Source organism: Myotis daubentonii, chromosome 4, assembly GCF_963259705.1.
Source record: "Myotis daubentonii chromosome 4, mMyoDau2.1, whole genome shotgun sequence".
NCBI classification, from domain to species: Eukaryota; Metazoa; Chordata; class Mammalia; order Chiroptera; family Vespertilionidae; genus Myotis; species Myotis daubentonii.
This window is the reverse complement of record NC_081843.1, coordinates 18,209,258-18,228,741: the sequence shown is the minus strand read 5'-3', so window position 1 is coordinate 18,228,741 and position 19,484 is coordinate 18,209,258. Positions and strand designations below refer to the sequence as shown.

At 44.2% G+C, this 19,484-nt stretch overlaps 1 protein-coding gene across 1 annotated transcript in view; it reads right to left on the bottom strand.

Annotated features, from left to right (window-relative positions):
• Window positions 1-19,484, bottom strand: part of RBFOX1 (RNA binding fox-1 homolog 1) — a 1,463,300-nt gene that overhangs the window by 1,201,101 nt on the left and 242,715 nt on the right. The window contains exon 2 of the mRNA XM_059693106.1: window positions 7,631-7,693. The gene's annotated coding sequence lies outside the window, so the exon portion shown is untranslated. The remainder of the gene's footprint in view (window positions 1-7,630; window positions 7,694-19,484) is intronic.

Genomic DNA, 19,484 nt, shown 5'->3' with positions numbered 1-19,484 from the left:
AGTGGATATATGTTGGCCCTCTCCCGCACCAGGATGGATCTGGTCATGTCCTTGCAGAGTGTATATTCCTCTCTGTGACTGGCTAGTCCATGAATACAACTTGCATTGTTTTATTCATTTTAAATTTCATCTTACAATTTTACCATGAATTCGGGGTCCTAGGTCTGTTAACTGTACCTTTGCTACTTGGGAAGGAAGGAAGGAAGGAAGGAAGGAAGGAAGGAAGGAAGGAAGGAAGGAAGGAAGGAAGGAAGGAAGGAAGGAAGGAAGGAAGGAAGGAAGAAAAGGAGGGAGGGAGGGAAGGAGGGAGGGAGGGAAGGAGGGAGGGAGAAAGGGAAGAAGGAAGGGAGGAAGGAAGGAAGGAAGGAAGGAAGGGAGGAAGGAAGGAAGGAAGGAAGGAAGGAAGGAAGGAAGGAAGGGAGGAAGGAAGGGAAGGAGGGAGGGAGGGAAAGAGGGAGGGAGAAAGGGAGGGAGGAAGGGAGGAAGGAAGGGAGGAAGGGAGGAAGGAAGGAAAGAAGGAAGGGAGGAAGGAAGGAAGGAAGGAAGGAAGGAAGGAAGGAAGGAAGGAAGGAAGGGAGGATGGATGACATTACCAGGGTAAGAATATTGACTCATATGTCAATGTCATAACACCCTGAGCTGGAATGTACCACAATACAGATTTTCAAAATAACGTGTCCTTCTTAAATAGAGAGAATACGATCCAATGAATAACCAGCTTGTCAAATATCTCTCTATCTCTCATTCTTGCTCACTCTCTCTCTCTCTCTTTCTGTCTCTATCTCTCTCACACACAAACCAGTCAATAGGAGAGTAGTTATGTGACTGTTCTGAAGAATAATAGTAATCACTGTTACCATTTACTTTGCACTGACTGTGTGCGGGGCACGGAGTTGGGATTGGCACATTTTGAGACAAGAATCCTCATTTGTGAAACTAATTACCTGAATTCCAAAGAAACAAGGAACATGTTTTTTTTTTGTTTTTTTTTTAAATTATTCTGGCTGTCAGCACTTGGAATAAAGTTTATCTTTTTGCTTTGGAGCTTCTCAAAAGGTGAGGAAATCTGTAGCCTCCTCCATTAGGAAAAACCAATTTTTTGTTTCCATAACTTATTAACAAGTCATTCCACCATAATCTGTATTTGCCCTTTGCAATTTCCAGCCATTGTACCATTCACCAATGTCCTCAATAAACAACCTCATATCACAATGTTGAGCAGAAACAGCAAGTAGATCTAATCTTTTGCTTAAGTGAATAGATTTAGCAGAAACCCCAAGTCATTGTTTTTCTTAGGTCATTCAATCAGAAACTGATGAGTAATTAGGATGAATACAAAGAATACACATTTTTGGTGCTCAAGCAAATAAAAGAGGTTGCAGGCAAACCCTGCTTTCATTTCTTTTCATTTCTTCTAATTCTCTTTATGCAACCAAGAGGTTGGATCAAATCACATAAATATCAGTTTATTAATACACCAAAGAGAAAGCAGACTATCAGTGCTGTATTATTCCTGAACCTGTCTGGTGAATTCTCTTGTCCAGGAGACAATGGGCTCATTTGTGCCCGCAGGTGGGGCGGGAGAGGCCACTGCTGGTCACAGCTCATCAATCTCTGCCTCACTGCGATGATGATAATCCCCTTCAACCTTCTCTGCTGTGGCCTCGTTTCTTTCTTTCGTGTTTATTCACTGAACTCCAAGTTGGAAGGGGCCTTAGTTATAGACTATTCTAGTTCAATTCTTCAGTAGTATAATTATTTAAATGAGACAACTGAAATCAGATTGGTCAAATCTGTTGTTAAGATCATGTGGCCAATTCATAAAGCCAGGAAAGAAGCCAGGTTCTTACAATTTTTCAAAGATTGATCTAGATTGGGAGGTGGGGTAGAAGGTTCTGAATGAGAGAAGAACGGTTTCAAAATACAAAGACAGCAATCATCTTTCACAGCCCTAATCCATGCAACTGAGCAAGTCATCCATCATATAAATCCGCTCTCACTTTGGGGGATGTTAGGGTTAGGGCGGTGACTGAGACAGCCATGCATCATGCCTTCAGAGACCCTCCAGTCCATGGAAGAGACACAAAAAGCACAAGGAATAGGAAGGGCCATTAGAGTGCATGGTGAGCCTGGGCAGGTTTAAACCAGGGGAAGTGGTGGAGACTGCAGGGCCGGCAGTGGGCTGCCACTGAGGGCTTCTCCTTCTTTATCCATGGGCTTGAATCCCACTACCGTGCCAATAAGAGAACAGAAATATGTTCCTTCTGTCATTCCATATATTCATTACATCACAAAGATCCCCTGGACTTCTCCTGATCTAGCAAACGGGAGAGAGGCAGAGAAAGACAAATTTAACAGACACTGCTATGCAGCAGCTAAAGAGAGACAAGAGATACTCGTACGGAATGTGTGGACAAGAATGTATGCTGGCCCGTTGGTGGTTGGTCAAGTGTCAAAGCAAACGGGAAGGTCAGTGAGAGTTACCCAATGAGCATAATTTTGTGTGCCCACTAGACCATGGGGCTCTCAGTGTAACTGGTGAAACCCACCCTGGGCTTGGCAATGGATTAAGTTAACACTCTTACATCACTCCTCTCTTGTTCTCCTTCCCTCTTGTATTCCAACGGATGCCTGACCTCCCATTTCCAGTCAATCTGCTGACTGTTTTAACTTGAGAGAATTTGTTCTTTTTCCATTCACCCTTTTACTGTCCCATCTTGCCTGCTCTACTGAGCTCCAGATTATATATATATATATATAAAATATGATTATATATAATATCATGGGGTCAAATGTCTACACTGAAAACTGACCTCATATTGCCTTTATCGTAGGGGAAATCAAGAAACTGAGCATACATGGGGAAAAATTCATTCATCAGGAGGATCTGAACAGAGATCCTTGCAGAAGTGTAGACTAAGAGAATGGGAAAGGGTTTCCCTGCTGGTGAGACCAAGAGTAGCAGATGCTTGGAGTTGGGAAGTAAGCATCTTTAGCAGTCAGGAGCTGAACTTGCCTAATTGGAATAGAACACACCCCTAAAGAGAAGACAAAGTGTCAGATAGGGACTAGCTTAATGAACAAGCAGCTAGGTGATTTCCATGTTGCAGGAATGTTAGTCCTTCCATATGCAGGATGCAATCAGAGAGGGTGGCTTTAGGCATGACCACCACTTAAGAAGACCTCACAACCATGGGAAAAGGAATAGCAGGAAGTTTATGCCAACACAGGGGATGGAAAGAAGGCTTTTTAAAGACCCAGATCAAAGACTTACTCTTTTCTTGGTGGTGGATAAAAAACAAGACAAAGTCAGTGATGACAGAAGCCGGTACTGGGGCACCTGGGGAGAGAATGGTGAGTGAGTGGGGTTTGGTCTGATTTTAGGCACTGTGAGTTGAAAGTGACACCCAGAAGGAGGTGTGGCAATCTGTGCTGCATGTGGCACTAAGAGATAAGGAAGCAGAAAACATCCAATCAGAACAGTGAAAAGAAAAAGGATTAAAAAACGAGGATAGTATAAGGAGTCTTTGGGACAACTTCAAGTGTACCAACATTCTCATCATGGAGGTCCTAGAAGGAGAAGAGAGAGAGCAAGTAATTTAAAAAAATACGTGAAAAATAATGGTAGAAAACTTTCCTAATCTAGACATACAAGTCCAGGAAGAACAGAGTCCCACACAAAATGAACCCAAAGAGACCCACACCAAGACACATCATAATTAAAATGCCAAAAGTTAATGACAAAGAAAGAATCTTAAAAGCAGCAAAAGAAAAGCAGTTACTTACCTGCAAAAGAGCTCCCATAGAACTATCAGCTGATTTCACAAAAGCAACATTTCAGGCCAGAAGGAAGTGGCAAGATATACTCAAAGTGAGGAAAAGCAATGTCCTATAATCAAGATTACTCTACCCAGCAAGCTGTCATTTAGAAATGAAGATCAGATAAAGAGATTCCCAGACATAAAAGAACTAAATGTCTTCATCACCACCAAACCAATATTACAAGAAATATTAAAGGGTCTTCTGTAAGAAGAGGAATAAAAAAAGACAAAAATATGAATAATAGGATGGCATAAATACATATCTGTCAACAATTACTTGCAAATGGATTAAATGCTCCAATTGAAAGACATATAGAGGCTGAATGGATAACAAAACAAGACCCTAACTCATGCTGTCTATAAGAGACCTACTTCAGATCAAAAGACACACAGACTGAAAGTGTAGGGATAGAAAAAATATTTCATGAAAATTGGAAAAAGAAAAGAAACAAACGCTAGGGTAGCTATACATATACCAGACAAAATAGACTTTAAAACAAAGTCTATAAGAAGAGACAAAGAACCCAGCAATTGGAATTCTGGATATTTATCCAAAAAAGCAACAACAACAAAAACAACAACAAAGACATTAAATCAAAGATCATATACATCTATATGGTTATTGCAGCATTATTTGCAATAGCCAAAATATGGAAGCTACCTAAGTGACAATCAATAGATGAGTTGATAAAGATGTGATGCATATATCCAGTGGAATATGACTCAGCCATAAAAAAATAATGAAATCTTGTCATCGGTAACAACATGGATGGACCTAGACGGTATTGTGGTGAGTGAAATATCAGACAGAGGAAGACAAATGCCACTTAATTTCACTTATATGTGGAATTAAAAAATAAATCAGCATACCAGAAACAGATGCATAGATACAGAGAACATTTTGAAGGTTGCCAATGGAAGCGGGTTTGGGAAATGGGTTAAAAAAAGGTGAAGGGATTAAGAAGTACAAATTGGAAGATGCAGAATAGGCATAGGTACACCAATAGTCAATGATACTGTAATAACTATGTATGATGTCAGGTGGGTAATAGATGTATCGGGTGATCATTTCATAAGTTATGTGTCTAATCACTATGTTGTACCCTGACACTAAAATAATGCTATATGGCAACTGTAATTGAAAAATAAAGGAGGCATTTAGATGACTATGTTGAGAACCGTAACTCCAAACCAAATCTGTAATGACCTGCCTATGCTTATCAGAGAAGGTTGGTGGTCAGTGTGTTCTCCATTGATGTTGTTCTGTATCAGTCTCCTTGAAAGTCCCGAACTGCAATCCTCAAGTAGGACTTGGATGGGTGAAAAAGCAGAAGGGGAATGTGGTCAAGAACATTTTGATAAGTTTCACAGTGTCAGATGATTACTAGATCTAAGGGGGTGATCATATGGTGAAGTATAAAAATGTCAAATCACAGCCCTAGGTGGTTTGGCTCAGTGGATAGAGGGTAGTCCTGTGGACTGTCCCGGGTTTGACTCCAGTCAAGGGCACATGCCCTGGTTGTGGGCTGAATCCCCAGTAGGTAGCCAATTAATGATTCTCTTCTATCATTGATGTTTCTAGCTCTCTCTCCCTCTCCCTTCCTCTCTGAAATAAATAAATATTTTTAAAAAATAAATTTAAAAAATGTCAAATCACGATATTGTATCTAAAACTAATACGGCCAATATAATATTGTATACCAAGTACATTTTGTTAAAGAAGAGCAAATGAAAATCTTGATTAGGGAAGGAAAAAAAAGCAAAAAGCAAATTTCAACTGCAAATTCATTGCTCTCATTACAGTCCCCTAAGAGTGGAGCAGTTTCCTAACCTGCGATGTACTACACGTTATTGATAAACAGAGCCCAAGGCCCAAGTATATGGACAACATAGACACCGGGTTATGTTCTCCCGGTAACCAATCTCCCAGAACTCTACCCTTGTTCTGGGCGAAGGGACCTCTTGGCCCTGGAAGTTGAATGAGGTTCCTAGTGCAGGAGAAGCTGTGATCACAGGAAAGCATCACCATCTGGTAGGCACACACCGACACAGGGCAGCTGCTCTCAATATCCCCAAATGAGGAGTTTTTCCATTTCTTCCTATTTAATTTTGTTCAAATTATCACATAACTGCACACTGGTTTGGAGCAGCAAATTAATAATTTTTTCCTCTTCAGACTGTAATTGTAGATATGGAAACACCATATCAAAAGACAAATTAACACGCGTTCCTTACAACATTTTCACTAATTATCTCAGAAACCAGAGCCTCCCCGAGGTTAGAAACTTCAGCCCAAATTCAGGTTTGGAACATGGATTTCTTCCCGAGAAGCAGAAATATGTATCACGTTGAGAAAGTAGAGACAAGGGTGGGAGTGTCATGAATCAGCTGAAAACCCATCCTTGAAACCCTCCTCCTCCATCCCACCCCTGTCCCAGCACCACAGAGAAGGCCAGGAGATGGACGGTGCTCGAGACAGAAAAAGATAAAGTCACAGGCACATTTAACGTGACACCCAAGAGACTTGAACAGAATGCATGCCAAACAGCCCCCTCCTTTTCACTTACAAAATCTCACAATTTTCAGGAAATGCTGCAGCCTCAACTTCAAAGGCATTACCAGATAGATGTAGCATGTAGGGAATTAGACATAAAATGTCCTTTATTATTGGGAACAAAAGCTTCGGGTCTAATCTCCTGTGTGATACAGGCTTTAGCTGATCAGGGTTACACTAAGCCATTCTGATGTAGGGAACAGTGAAGACACCATCTTTTTATTTCTTCCCATCCCTCCTCCTCCTTCTCTCTGTTCGCATATGCAGATTCCACAGCAATGAGGGGAGCCCTGCTGTACCTCTGAGGGCAAAAGCATTTCCTTTGATCAGCCTCTTCCAGGCCTGGAGTCCCACAGCCTCCAATTCTACCTGCCCCTCTGTGATAGTTGATGTATCAAATTATACTCCACCACACTCAGAAGTAGAATACATTAAGAAATTCTGAAACCTATGAGGAAGCTACATCTTTAAAAAATAAATATTTCCTTCAGTTAGCCTTTTGAATGTTGATCTTTGTTGTTACATTATTACAGATTTATTCATAAAACAAGTTGTTTGCCCACAGAACCATTGCCGAGAAGAGCTGCTGTCGGAGGTTATGCACATCACTAGAGCTAACATCTGATAAGCAGTAAGAGGCGGGGAGATCGGACAAAATACTGCTGGCTTCACCGAAAAACAAAGCCTTCTGTGCAATGGGAAAGGCAGATGGCGGAAAGTGCTTACTTGCTAAAAACAAATGGAATTTCTAAAATGTACCCCGGCGTCTTACAGTACAGAATTTCTCTTTTGCAGTAATTCTTATATAGTAGTAACGTATTCTGGCTCTAAAAGAACAAACCGAATTGTTCTTCAAGGCTTTAAGAAATATGTGGTCTCACGAACTGGTCTGGGTTTCCTGGCATTTCTTTCTACTGAGCAAGGTCCTGGGACTGAGAGAGCCGGATGAAATGTCTCCAAATGAAACAAACTTAGAGGACAAAAGGGGAATAAAAGCAGTGAATTTTATCCCCAGGAATGGTAGGGTGAACCATCCACACTCTCACACATATCATGTGTTCATTGTGGGGGTTCTGCTAGCAAACCATCCTCTCATCTCTGGATCCATCGCTGGCCTACAGGAAAGAAAGACCCAGGCAGGTGGCAAAGTGTTTGTGGGGACTTCCGGCTGGCTGAAGAGAGCTTTTTCAGAGAAAACAGGATCAAAGACACGGATGCATTTATGTAATGAATGTTCAAAAGTGGCCGCACTTACTGAATGCTGAGCCGGATCCAGGAAGCTGTGAGTTCCACTCGCATGAGGTCTTTGAGCAGTTTCCTAGGGAAGAGAAGGAAGCCTTTAGAATCGGGAATGCATTCTTGAATTGGGTCTGCATCTTTTTTTGTGATAGTAACTTCTTAAATATGTTCTTGACCATACAGCGAATTTAACAATGAGTGATGATGCTGATGAAAATGATTAAGCTCAAGGCTGTAAATAGATTTTCAGAAAATCCTTTTACACTCCAGTTAGAAAGATGTTACTATTCTCTGTACTGCAGAAGAGGCAACCAAGGCTCAGATAGCTCAGGTAAATTGCCCAAAGTATGCACATGGTTGGTGGAGCCTGGATTTGAACTGGGGCAACTGGACACAGAGTTTAGAACCACTCGGCTAGACTCTTGTCTTACACAGTGGGGTCCTCCTCACAAGACATGTTCCAGAAAGGCTGCAGGCCAATCTTTCAGAAATTTAATTGTGGATTTTCCTGCAAAGAGTCAGGTGGGAGGAAATCAACTCTAAATTTCCTTTAAACCCTGGAACTCCAAGATTCTGTAATGCTCAATTCCTGAGAGCTAATGTTCAAAGAGACTTCATTTACGATGAATAAAACTGTGATATAAGGTGCCCCATGGGTAATAAAGTTCATGAACATGGCTATCTTCAGCCAATCAGAAGGAGTAAGATTCATTTTCATTAATATTTAAATAAACCAAATATTGCCTGAACTGCAAATGGCCATTATAATCTCAAATACTTCAGTGAGTTGGGTAGAGGTCAGCTGCAACCTGACATCAATAACATCAGAAGGATAAGCACTATCCTCACTGTCTTCACCATCTCAGTTTCTTCTTCTGCAGACCCAGGTCACTCTAATATTTTAGAACTGTTTGATGTTCTCAAGTGTTTTATTTATCAATACCAGTAAGCTCACCAAATGTGAAGAATGTTAAAAAAAAAGGTCCACCATATTAAGAAAGGGGTTATGTTTCAATCAGAAACATCAATATTTACTAACAGACTTGAAAGACGCAGATGGCATCCCAGACCCAAGAGAGTTGACCCTTACCTGCTGCCCCCCTGGGGGAAGCTTAAGTAGAACAAATGGGTCTGGTTTGCAGCATTCTAGCATCCAGATCCAGTGTGCTTCCAGGGACTCCTATAAAGTAGTGGTGCAACTTATGCCACAACTTAATGCAATTCAGAAGTTTCAGAGCTTAATTACTAATATTATTTGCAGATAACTGTTTAGAAGATATTGCCCGGCCAGCGTGGCTCTGTGGTTGAGTGTCCACCTACAAACCAGGAGGTCATGGTTCAATTCCCAGTGAGGGCACATGCTCCAGTTGCTGGCTCCATCCCCAGGGGGTGGCGTGCAGGAGGCAACCAATCAATGATTCTCTCTCATCATTGACGTTTCTATCTCTCTCTCTCCCTCTCCTTTCCTCTATGAAATCAATAAAAATATATTTTTAAAAATTAAAGAAAAAGAAAATATAACCCCTTTCTTAATACTATGGACCTTTTTTTTAAAACATTCTACACATTTGGTGAGCTTACTGGTGTTGATAAATAAAACACTTGAGAACATCAAACAGTTCTAAAATATTAGAGAGACCTGGGTCTAGAGAAGAAGAAACTGAGGTGGTGAAGCTTGTGAGGATAGTGTTTGCCCTTCCTTCCTTCATCTATCCATCCCATTCACCCATGGCTCCACTACCTAATCGTTTTGTGACCATGTACAAGTCAGTTAACCTTGCTTGTCTCAGCCTCAACCTCTTTAAAATGAAAAGAAATAGAATACCGACCTCCACAAATTTAATTGAGGTGAGTAATAAGAGTTCATACATGTAAAGTACTTAGCATTGTGCATATTGCAAAGTCAATGCTATTTTAAAGTTTATTATTTCTTAAGCCCTTTTTTTATGCTGGGCACTGTCCTCTTGGTGTCCAGTGGGGAGGACAGAGCTTGGTCAGGGATGCTGGGGAAGGTTTTGCCGAGGAAGAGGCAATAGCGCTGAGATTGTCATGATGAGAAGGATGAAGTGGGAGGACAGGATTTAGGGAGAAGAGTTAGGACATTTAGGAAGTGAATAGTCCTATATGTTTATCTTCTATAAATTCATAGTGTACCTCAGCTGAAGAATTATCTGTGGCATCATCATCAGCACCATCATTGAAATATAATAGTAGTAATTCTCTAGTACTTTTATTGAACCCATAGTATATCTGTCTTTGTATCAAAATCTACATGCATCCTCTCATTTAATAAAAATAATGACAGCTCCTATGGTCAGGTTCAATGTTCTTAACCCCCTGCCCCTTCTCTTCCCCAGTTGCTTCCACCACTCACTAAATCCACTCGCTCACATACTCCAAGATCTGCCTAAATGGAACTACTTAAAAGACACAGGCGCTGTTACACCTCTCGCCTGTAGGCCACATTTTTCTTCCTGAAATGCCCTTCATTTGGGCCAATCTGAACTCATTCTTCAAGATCCGCCAAGTGTGAACTTCTCTCTGCAGCTTTCACTGACTCTTTTATTCCTGCTGGCCTTTCACATGTCCTAACAAGAACCATATGATCGCCCTCACCCACTGTAGCCTGGCCCTGCCCAGGCTATGAAGTCCTAGTGGCCAAGGACTATGTTCTCTTCAACTCGGTAGCCTTATCCTCTGGCACAGTGGCCGGCACTTAGCTGCTGCTCACTGTGCTGGGGAGCATAAGAAGCTTTCCTCATTGGCCACAGCGTTACATCACCAAGGAAGAGCCTGGGCCTCAAGAAGAGGCTTTCTCTGAGCACCATGGCTTCTCTGGCCTCTCAGACTTCCTGTCCAGATAGTAACGTTAATTTCATGCCCATGTCAGCTTGATGCCCACACTTTTCTGCCTATTTTTAATTAAACCTGCAGTTGCACTGCATTGTGTAGCCCCCTCTTTACATTAATAAGAACTTGTCAAATCCTCCAGGTGGATTGTTTCATAAACATAAAGGCTGAGAATCATTGTTACAAGGTGAGAAGAGAAACAGTCATTAGCAATGGCACCAGACAGCAAGAAAAATCGAAGAGGCTCTCCAGAGCTCCAGAGGAGTGAATAGTTAAGCAAAAATACCAAGATTGTCTGGAGTTTGCAATTGCTCCTGCAAACTACCTACAGAGCGGTTTGCGCCAGGGAGAATCCTGGGCCCCGGTGGGATTGGATGGAGTGCGCACCGTGCTGAGACCTTGCTGGGGCTACTGAGCTGCAAGCGGAAAAGTGGAAGGAGAAGTGCTGACGGGAGCGCTCTGCCCTGCACTCATGCACTCAGTCCAAATGGATGCACACAATAGCCAACCAAGTTTGACCCTGTAGGGGGTATGCTGTTTAAGTTTGTAACTCAGGCTATAAACAGGGCTGGCTACTGCAACCTTTCTACTTCTGTGGTCTCTGCCATCACTGGTTTGGTGGATTTCCCCAGGCAGAACACCCCGCAATAGGCTGCTAAGTTCTCTTCCTGCCTGCAGGCTGCAACTCTCATCCCACCACAGAGCAGGTAGAACGGTCCTTACATAATGGGATGCACCATGGATGGCTTCCTCCATGCAGGAGGGACCCATGTCCCTGTGACAGCCTGACACCCTGCATGGTGCGCTCCTGGTCACAGTTTCAGCCTTATTTATTTATTAGAGGCCCAGTGCATGAAATTTGTGCAGGGTGGGGGGGGGGGAGGCCTTAGCCCAGCCCGCACCCTCTCTAATCCAGGACCCCTTCGGGGATGTCTAACTGCTGATTTAGGCCCAATCCCAAAACCAGCAGTTGGACATCCCTCTTGTAATCCGGGACTGCTGGTTCCTAACTTCTCACCTGCCTGCCTGCCTGGTCACCCCTAACTGCCCCCCCTGCTGGCCTGGTTGCTCCCAACTGCTCCCCCTGCCAGCCTGGTTGCCCGCAGCTGCCCCCACCCTGCTGACCTGGTTGCCCCCAACTGCCCCACCTGCTGGCCTGGGCACCCAACTCAGCCTGCTTGTTCAGTCGTTTGGTCATCCCTCACTAACCACCCTGCCAGCCTGGTTGTAGGCAGCCATCTTGTGAGGATGTGAGGGTTAATTTGCATATTACCTCTTTATTATATAGGACTAGTGAGCAGGCACCCCCGCTCTCCAGACCCCTTGTGTACCAGCCCCAGGGACCTTGCGTTTCTGGGTCACCCTATGCTCCCCACCTGCCACAGGGGAGTTGCACAGGCTGTATATCTGATCTGGGATGATCTTACCCCCAGTTAACTCACATCCATCCTTGCTTCAGGATGAAAACCCTACTCCTGGTCTCAAGTGCCCATTATCCTTCCTGCTGAGTGCATCTCACAGCTATCATTTACTAGTCAATTAAATGATTTTGTTAAAGTCTGCCTGTTTCACCAGTGTGTTAGCTCTGGGGGCAGAGGCTAACTCTAGCTCTGACCACATTGCTGTGGACATGGGAGGAATTTGATAAATATTTGCCAAAGGAAGGAAAGATGGAAGGGAGGAAAGAGAGGGGATAGGAAAGAGAAAGGAAGGGAGGAGGAAAGGGAGGCTTACTGGCCTCATCGCTAACTTTAGGCACTCTGGGGTGACTATGAGGCCCCTCTGAGAGCTGTCCCTACCTAGTCCCTCTCCCCCGTCCTCCCAGAGACCATGTCTGAGGTACTCAATCCTGGCTCCATTAGGGCAGCATGAAGCAGGGATGGAACCCTCTCTGATCTAAGTTCCATTTCTCCCAGGAACTTGGAGGGCACTAAGTTCCTAGAACTGAGGACTCAGTGATTGTGGGGTCTCCATTCTCTGCCATATGTTCATGGAGAGAAACAGAAGGCAGGCTTCAGATCAAGAAGAACAGTGCAGAGAGCAGAGGCAAGAGTGGAGGGGTCATGGGGAAGGGAAGTTTCCCAGGGGGGTGGGGACCACATTGTTCCCTGATTGCTTGGTGGCTCAAGATGCCAGTCCCTCATGGGACATGGGACTCAGCGCACCTCCTGCCTCTCACTCTCAGTGCTGAGACTCACCCCTGTGCCGGGTGATAAATATCCCCGCTATTTGAACTGTTTCGAGTGGGCTTCTGTTGAAAAAAAGAGAGCTGCAAGTATGACCCTGGTCTCAAAGGTGGCATCTCACCCATCGGGGTGGGGGTGGGAGGAGGTTTCTCTACCTGCCCTGCATCCAGAAAAGCCACCTGTGTCTTGACCCCATCGATGACTGTGATGGGACACACTCTCTCCAAGCTGCCCAGCAGCCCCTGGCCTTATCCTGGGGTCTGGACTATAACTGTCCTTGAAAGGGGCCTGAGGCCGCATCAGCACAGGGTGATACAGCCATTAAATGTGGGTGTGTTCCACGCCATGTGGCATGGAGAGTGTGCATAGGCTGGTGCGATCACACCTGGGGTGGGAGAGAGCCAGGGTGGGAAGGGCATGTGGCCCCTTTAGTTTGAAGATAGAGACCCTCCCCAAGGGAATCCAGGGACTCTCAGCACAGAACACGGGGCTGCTGCCCAGCGGCCACCACTGCAGCTGGATGATCAGATCAGCGGCACCTGGCCCTGCAAGTGTCCCTGGATTTTCTGCGGGCACCGTCCCCCAAGGGAGGCCTGGGAGACTCTGAGTCCAGTCTCCCACATCATTTCTTAGCATCCCACCCAATCCCACATCAGATGCCTGGTCTCTGGCTTCAGTATTCCTAAAATATTTTCTCTGTTCCTCCCTTCCCCCATATTGGTTGAAGGTAAGTGATGGAGCTGAGCAAGAACCAAAACTAAGCGCCAAGAGTTCTAAACTCACACTGAATGCCCCAGGCTCTCTGATAGCAGCACACGATTGCACCAGCTGGTACCCATGCCTGGGACTCTGTCCCTTCTTTGTCTATCTAGCAAACATGTACCTACTCTTAGCGTCATTGGGAAGCCCTCATTGAACCCTCACTAAGCCCCACAAGCACAGTGAAGAGCCTCCACTTCCCCAAGCTCAGCAATGCATTAGTATGTCTGAGTGTCCCCCTCTCACAGACCTCTGTCTCTATGTCCGTCCTCTCCATTAGACGGGCAGCACCCTAGAGCCCAGGCTATGCTTCATCTTATTCATGAGTGACGCATGCATTTTGCACACCATCTTGGGTTCAAACCCAGCGCTCCCGTTCATTTAGCTGTGTGACTTCAGGAAAACTGCTGGGCCTCTGTTTTCTCGGCGATGGAGTGTGACCTTATCAGGAGTGAGGTGTGAAGATTTCACAGCATAACCACCTGGCATTTTTCCTCAATACATGTTTACCATGCCCCATGCCCAACAACAGTGCCTACTTGGTCAACAACAGTCCTTCTAATAAAGCCCCAGAGTGCTTTGCAAAATTTTGTCAAATAAAATTATCCAGATAACTGAGACAGCAGAGCCCAGGCATACCAAAAGCCAACACAACCCCTGGCACAGAGTAGGTTTATGATTTTTCAGAAATCATTTAATATTTCTGTAGTAAAGACCCTTACTGATGAAATACAGTTGCAGCCCCTACTCCAAAGCTTCTCTTTGACCTGTCGGCTGTTTCATTGCAATAAGCATCCATTAGCCTGCCTGCTGCATTTCATCTGGCTCTACTCCGCTCTCCAGCAAGGTACAGTATCTGCGCCTTTTCCATGGAAAGATCCTCCCCAGGCTCCCTCCCTCGGGAAGCAAAACTCTCCTCGAAGCTCCAGGGACCTTGGAGAGACTAATGATATTACACTCCACAAGCCACCACCCCCCTCTGAGGTTTATTGTTGGTGTGTTTAATTTCCTGTCTTGGCCTTATAGGAGATTTCTAATGTTTGGGCTGTAGGGTATGTTCTGATTAAAAATAATCCTCCCAATTACGGGTTGGCATGAGCCTCCTGTCACCGCATTCTGCCACCAGCCTCTGTGCCCCTGTCAGCAGTAATTGTGTCTGCAGTGCCTAACCGTAAATGAAAACCCAAGGGCCAAGTTTGGGTCCCCAGTTCCTGGGCCGTACCGGATCTTTTAATTCGCACTGTCTGTCAAAAGGAGGTGGCTGTGTGTACTCCAAAGAAATCCTGAGCCTCTCAGATTCAAGGCCAGAAGGAGCAAAGGCAACCAGGGCCTTCTCAGAGAAACTGCATTTGAACCCACCAGAGATAACAGGGCGTGCGGAAGGCAACGAGGCTCTTTCTATTCTGCTCCAAACTTTAGCTCGACTCAGTCTGAACAGGGAAGCTGAACTCTAGGGAAATTTCAAGGTGTATTTATATTATTTTTTTTCCACCAAGTACATAAGACAGGACATGGAATTCAAAGCATGTGATAGTAGCTCTGTGAAGGGAAATATACACACGAGACCTGATTATTTCCATCTCTATGAATGTAAAACTCTCTGGGTGTAGAGTGAGGGAAGGAGGTATGTGTTCACAGCTGGCAAATACCATCAAGTTCCTCTCATATAACCAGACAGGAGATGTCCCTGTGGCTGGGCCCAGTTTAGGCACTTGAAATATGCTGTATAGTAAAAAAAAAAAAAAAACTGTCTCTCAGGAACCCACACAGTGAAGGGCAGAGAGCATGCCCAACTTGACCCCTGGGTTCCAGACAGCATTCCTCTCTGTTATCCACACCTCCCAATGCCCTAATGAACCCCAGACACAGAGGATGGGTACAAGATACTGGTGTGTCTTCCCAAGACAGTGCCCTATTGGCTGATCCTAGCTCTGGTGGGGTTTGTTCATTACGGCATATGTTTTGGTGACTTACCCATGACCACACGAGCAGGTTGCTCAAGCCCAGGAAACTGTGCCAAAGAAAATCGCCATGTGGATCAGGGGAAAACTCTGAGCCATGGGCCAAATCCAACCCATGGCCTGGTTTTGCAAATAAAGTTTTATTGAGACATGGCCATGCTCATTCACCTGTGTATCATCCATGCTATACAGATGAGCAGTTGTGACATTCCATGACTCACAAACCCAAAAATATTTACTGCTTGGCCCTTGATAGAGTTTGCTGCCTGCCCCCTGATATAAAGGCTGGCACACAAGTTCACAGAGATCTAAATAAATAAATAATAACAACTGTGATCATTATCCTACACTAAGCATTTGTCATGTACCAGGCATTTTATTTACAAAACTAGAGGCTCGGTGCACAAAATTCATGCACTCATAGGCCGTGAGCTTGGCTCAGGGCTCTGACTGAGTGGTGCTCCCTCTGTGGGAGTTCACTGACCACCAGGGGACAGCTCCTGCATTGAGCCTCTGCCCCCTGGTGGTCAGTGTGTGTCATAGCAACCGGTCATTCCGTTGTTTGGTCGATTTGCATATTAGCCTTTTATTATATAGGATTCCCTCCAGGCACAGCATCCATCCTTCCCCTTTTGATTATGATGAACTAGGTATTTACGAGTCTAAAGAACCTGCCCCAGGTCTTAGTATTAGGAATCAGCAAAGCCAGGATCTAAATCCAGTTCCCTGTGGCCCTAGACGTCCCATTTTACCCAGTGTCCTGTGTACCTATCTTTAAAAGAGAGGTTCTGTCTAGTCTGGCTTCTTTAGTGGGGCCCTGAGGCTCATTTCTAGAAGGAAGAGAAAGTGTGAGCACCACCTTCACATAACGGCTCCCCTGAAATAGTTTCCTTGACCAATCCCACCATGAACCTAAAGAATTCCCCCTTTCCACTGATGGAAGAGGGGACTTCCTGTGGTCCGTGGCGTTTCCTTAGAGGTACCAGGGATCAGGGAGAAGTAAATCAGAGCAGGAGAAGATATTTAGTTCCTACAGACAGATTCTTAGGCTGAACGATAAAACACTGGCAGAAATGGAGAGGAACTCCTGACTAATCATTGGCATCACACAAAATCGCTTCAAAGGCGAAAGCGCTTCTTCTTGTCATAGAAATGGCCAGTGAGTTCTTTCCAACAAGACGAATGAGGCTTCTCAGCAAATGTTCCTGTGGTCACGTGAACTGAGTTTACCTAAACCCATCCGTGCCTGCCGCTGGCCTGGCCCACTCTTGATATTAAGGAGACCAAAGGATCTCATCCATCCTGAAACCACACAACTTCCCACATAAAAAACCTGGTGTGGAAAGAGAGAACCAACCTCTGCAGAAATCTGACACGGGGAGCTCTGCTCCTTCAGATGCATAAAAGGTGATAAAGGGGAGGCTCAGTGTCACCTGTGATTGGACTTGCCAGACCCCAGGAGCAGAGCCTGAAGAGAAAGTAGACCCCGTATGGTTTCCATCCCATGTGGTTTCAACTCTCAGCTCAAATGTCCCTTCCTTAGAAAAGCCTCCAGAGTCCTGCTCTGAGCAAATCTAGGATCGGCTCTGATCTCATTGCATTTATCTCAGCTCCAAGCGCACAGCAGAACACAACCACCTGACCAGTGATGGTGAACCTATGACACGCGTGTCAGAGGTGACATGCAAACTCATTTTTTTGGTCGATTTTTCTTTGTTAAATGGCATTTAAATATATAAAATAAATATCAAAAATATAAGTCTTTGTTTTACTATGGTTGCAAATATCAAGAAATGTCTATATGTGACATGGCACCAGAGTTAAGTTAGGGTTTTTCAAAATGCTGACACACCGAGCTCAAAAGTTTCGCCAACACTGTGATAGGCTCTGCCTCTCTGGCTGGACGGAACATTCCATGAGGACTCAGACAGTGAGAGTTTTGTTCTCCACTGAATGCTTTGCACCTAACATGGTATCAGGCACAAAAATGGTGCTCATTAAATATTTGCTGAATGAATACATGAATGAGTGAATAATTCTGGAAGGACACCAAGGTTTCTTCTGGCATCCCAAGGATCTCCACCTGTGATGCAGGTATTCATCCCTAAAATCCTGCTCTGAACACTCTTTCTTTAAGCACAACTTCCACTCCCCATCCAGTTTCTCACAGGTCTGTGAGAGGACCGATGACAATATTTGAAGAGACGAGTTTATGTGTGAAGGAAGAGCTTTGACCTTGGGGGTTGTACCCACCTGGGTACAAATCCTGGCTTCAGCACTTCCTAGCTGTGTGACCTTGAGTCAGTTATTTTATATTTCTGGGCCTCAGTTGTTGCATGTATTAGGTGTAAATAAAAATTACTCTTAGCAGATTCTGACAATGACTAAATGAGATATCACAGGAAACAGGCTTAGGGTACATCTACAGTGGGTGTTCAGTTGCACCTAATTTAATCATATCCAAGTCCTCCTAAGTTAAAGATGATCTTAAAAATAACAAAGTAATGGACATAGTGATTTAAAGGAACTCAGTATCTATTTGGGTCATATAGGGACATATATATGTGAGGGTACATAAGACAGCAACAATAACAGATGCATAATAATAACATAATAAAATAATAATAAGCATCCAATGCTTACTCTGTGTCAACACCATGATAAACAATTTGCACGTAGCATTCAACTGAATTCTCATCGAGCCCCTATGCTGTGGGTCATAATCTAACGTTCAGATAAAGCATGATACTCAGAATGGTTACGTATTTGTGCGAGTTCCCACAGAGAAACTAAAACTTGAACCCTGATCTGACTGGTGAGTAGATGACACTATGTTGACTCTCAAAGAGGAAGTTCCCATGGCAGGTAGACCTCACTTGCTTGTGACGTCCCGGAGAAGGGCGTCAGGTAACCTAGCAGAGGCAACAATGTGCTTTCACATAAGAGAAGTTTCGATGTAGCATAACGCCACGATCTGTTCTCACACATAGGGAAAGTGTCTACATAATGGATCATCCCGACCCCAGCAATTCACGTGGCAGTTATCCATCATCTCACTGGGCCTGTTGATCTTTGTCACTGGAGAGAAAAATAGTGCAGGGATGAGCAACAGGCTCACAAAAGGAGATCTCTCAGACACAGTGGTTCTAAGTCACAATCTGCTCCCCTGAACAGCAAGCACTGCTACAAGCTCTGGGGCTCTGCTTATCGGGCACAGGGCGCAGAGGGTGGATCTTCCCCACGATTCTAGCTGTCCTCCTGCCATGACCCCTCGTCAGCTGGAGGATAAACCAACCAGTTCCATCAAAGTGAAACGGAGAATGGATACACCAGCTTTGAGAGACAGACAGATTTATAGAGCCGGGAGGCAAAGCACATCGCTGGGAACGCATGAGGCTCTCATTCATTAGTCATCTTTTACTTTGAATCTATTTCTCAATGAAAAGTAGCTTTCCATTTCTATTACCAAGATGAATGTGTCAACAATACACACCAGCATAAGCCAGACTATAGTGGAGAAGGGACGAAAACAGACAAAAAAGCAAAAACAAAAGGAAAGGAAAGAAAAAAAAATCAAAACCCTCAGTACATAGTGTGATGTATTTGCTCAGGTTGCTGCTTTATGTACACCATGGAGAACACTTTGTATTTTAGCTTCATAACTCATTGTTCTATAAAGCAAAGGAAACTAGCTAGCAGCGTCTACTTCAACACGGAGAATGAAAATGTACCATAAAAAAACCCATCCTCTACCCTGTAGCTCTCAATTCTTAAAAAAAAAATAAAAATCTATTTAATATGTCTTGGACTCCAGAGCTCCTTATTACCTTATTTAATTCAGACCAGGGAAGATGTCTCAGAATAAAAATGACACTAAAATGATAGGAACTAAGCTATGAAATGTGGACATCATATTTTCTTCAGAGAGATAATCAGCTTATCAGAATTCATTTCAACCTAAGAAAGGTCTCATGACTACACTGAAAATTCAAGTTGGTCTCATCATCTCAAGAATGTAATCTCAAGGAAATGGTAAGACTATCAAGGCAAGCTCGGTGCAGTTATCTTAATGTATAAAAACCATAAGCATCAGATGCCAACAGAATCACAGGGG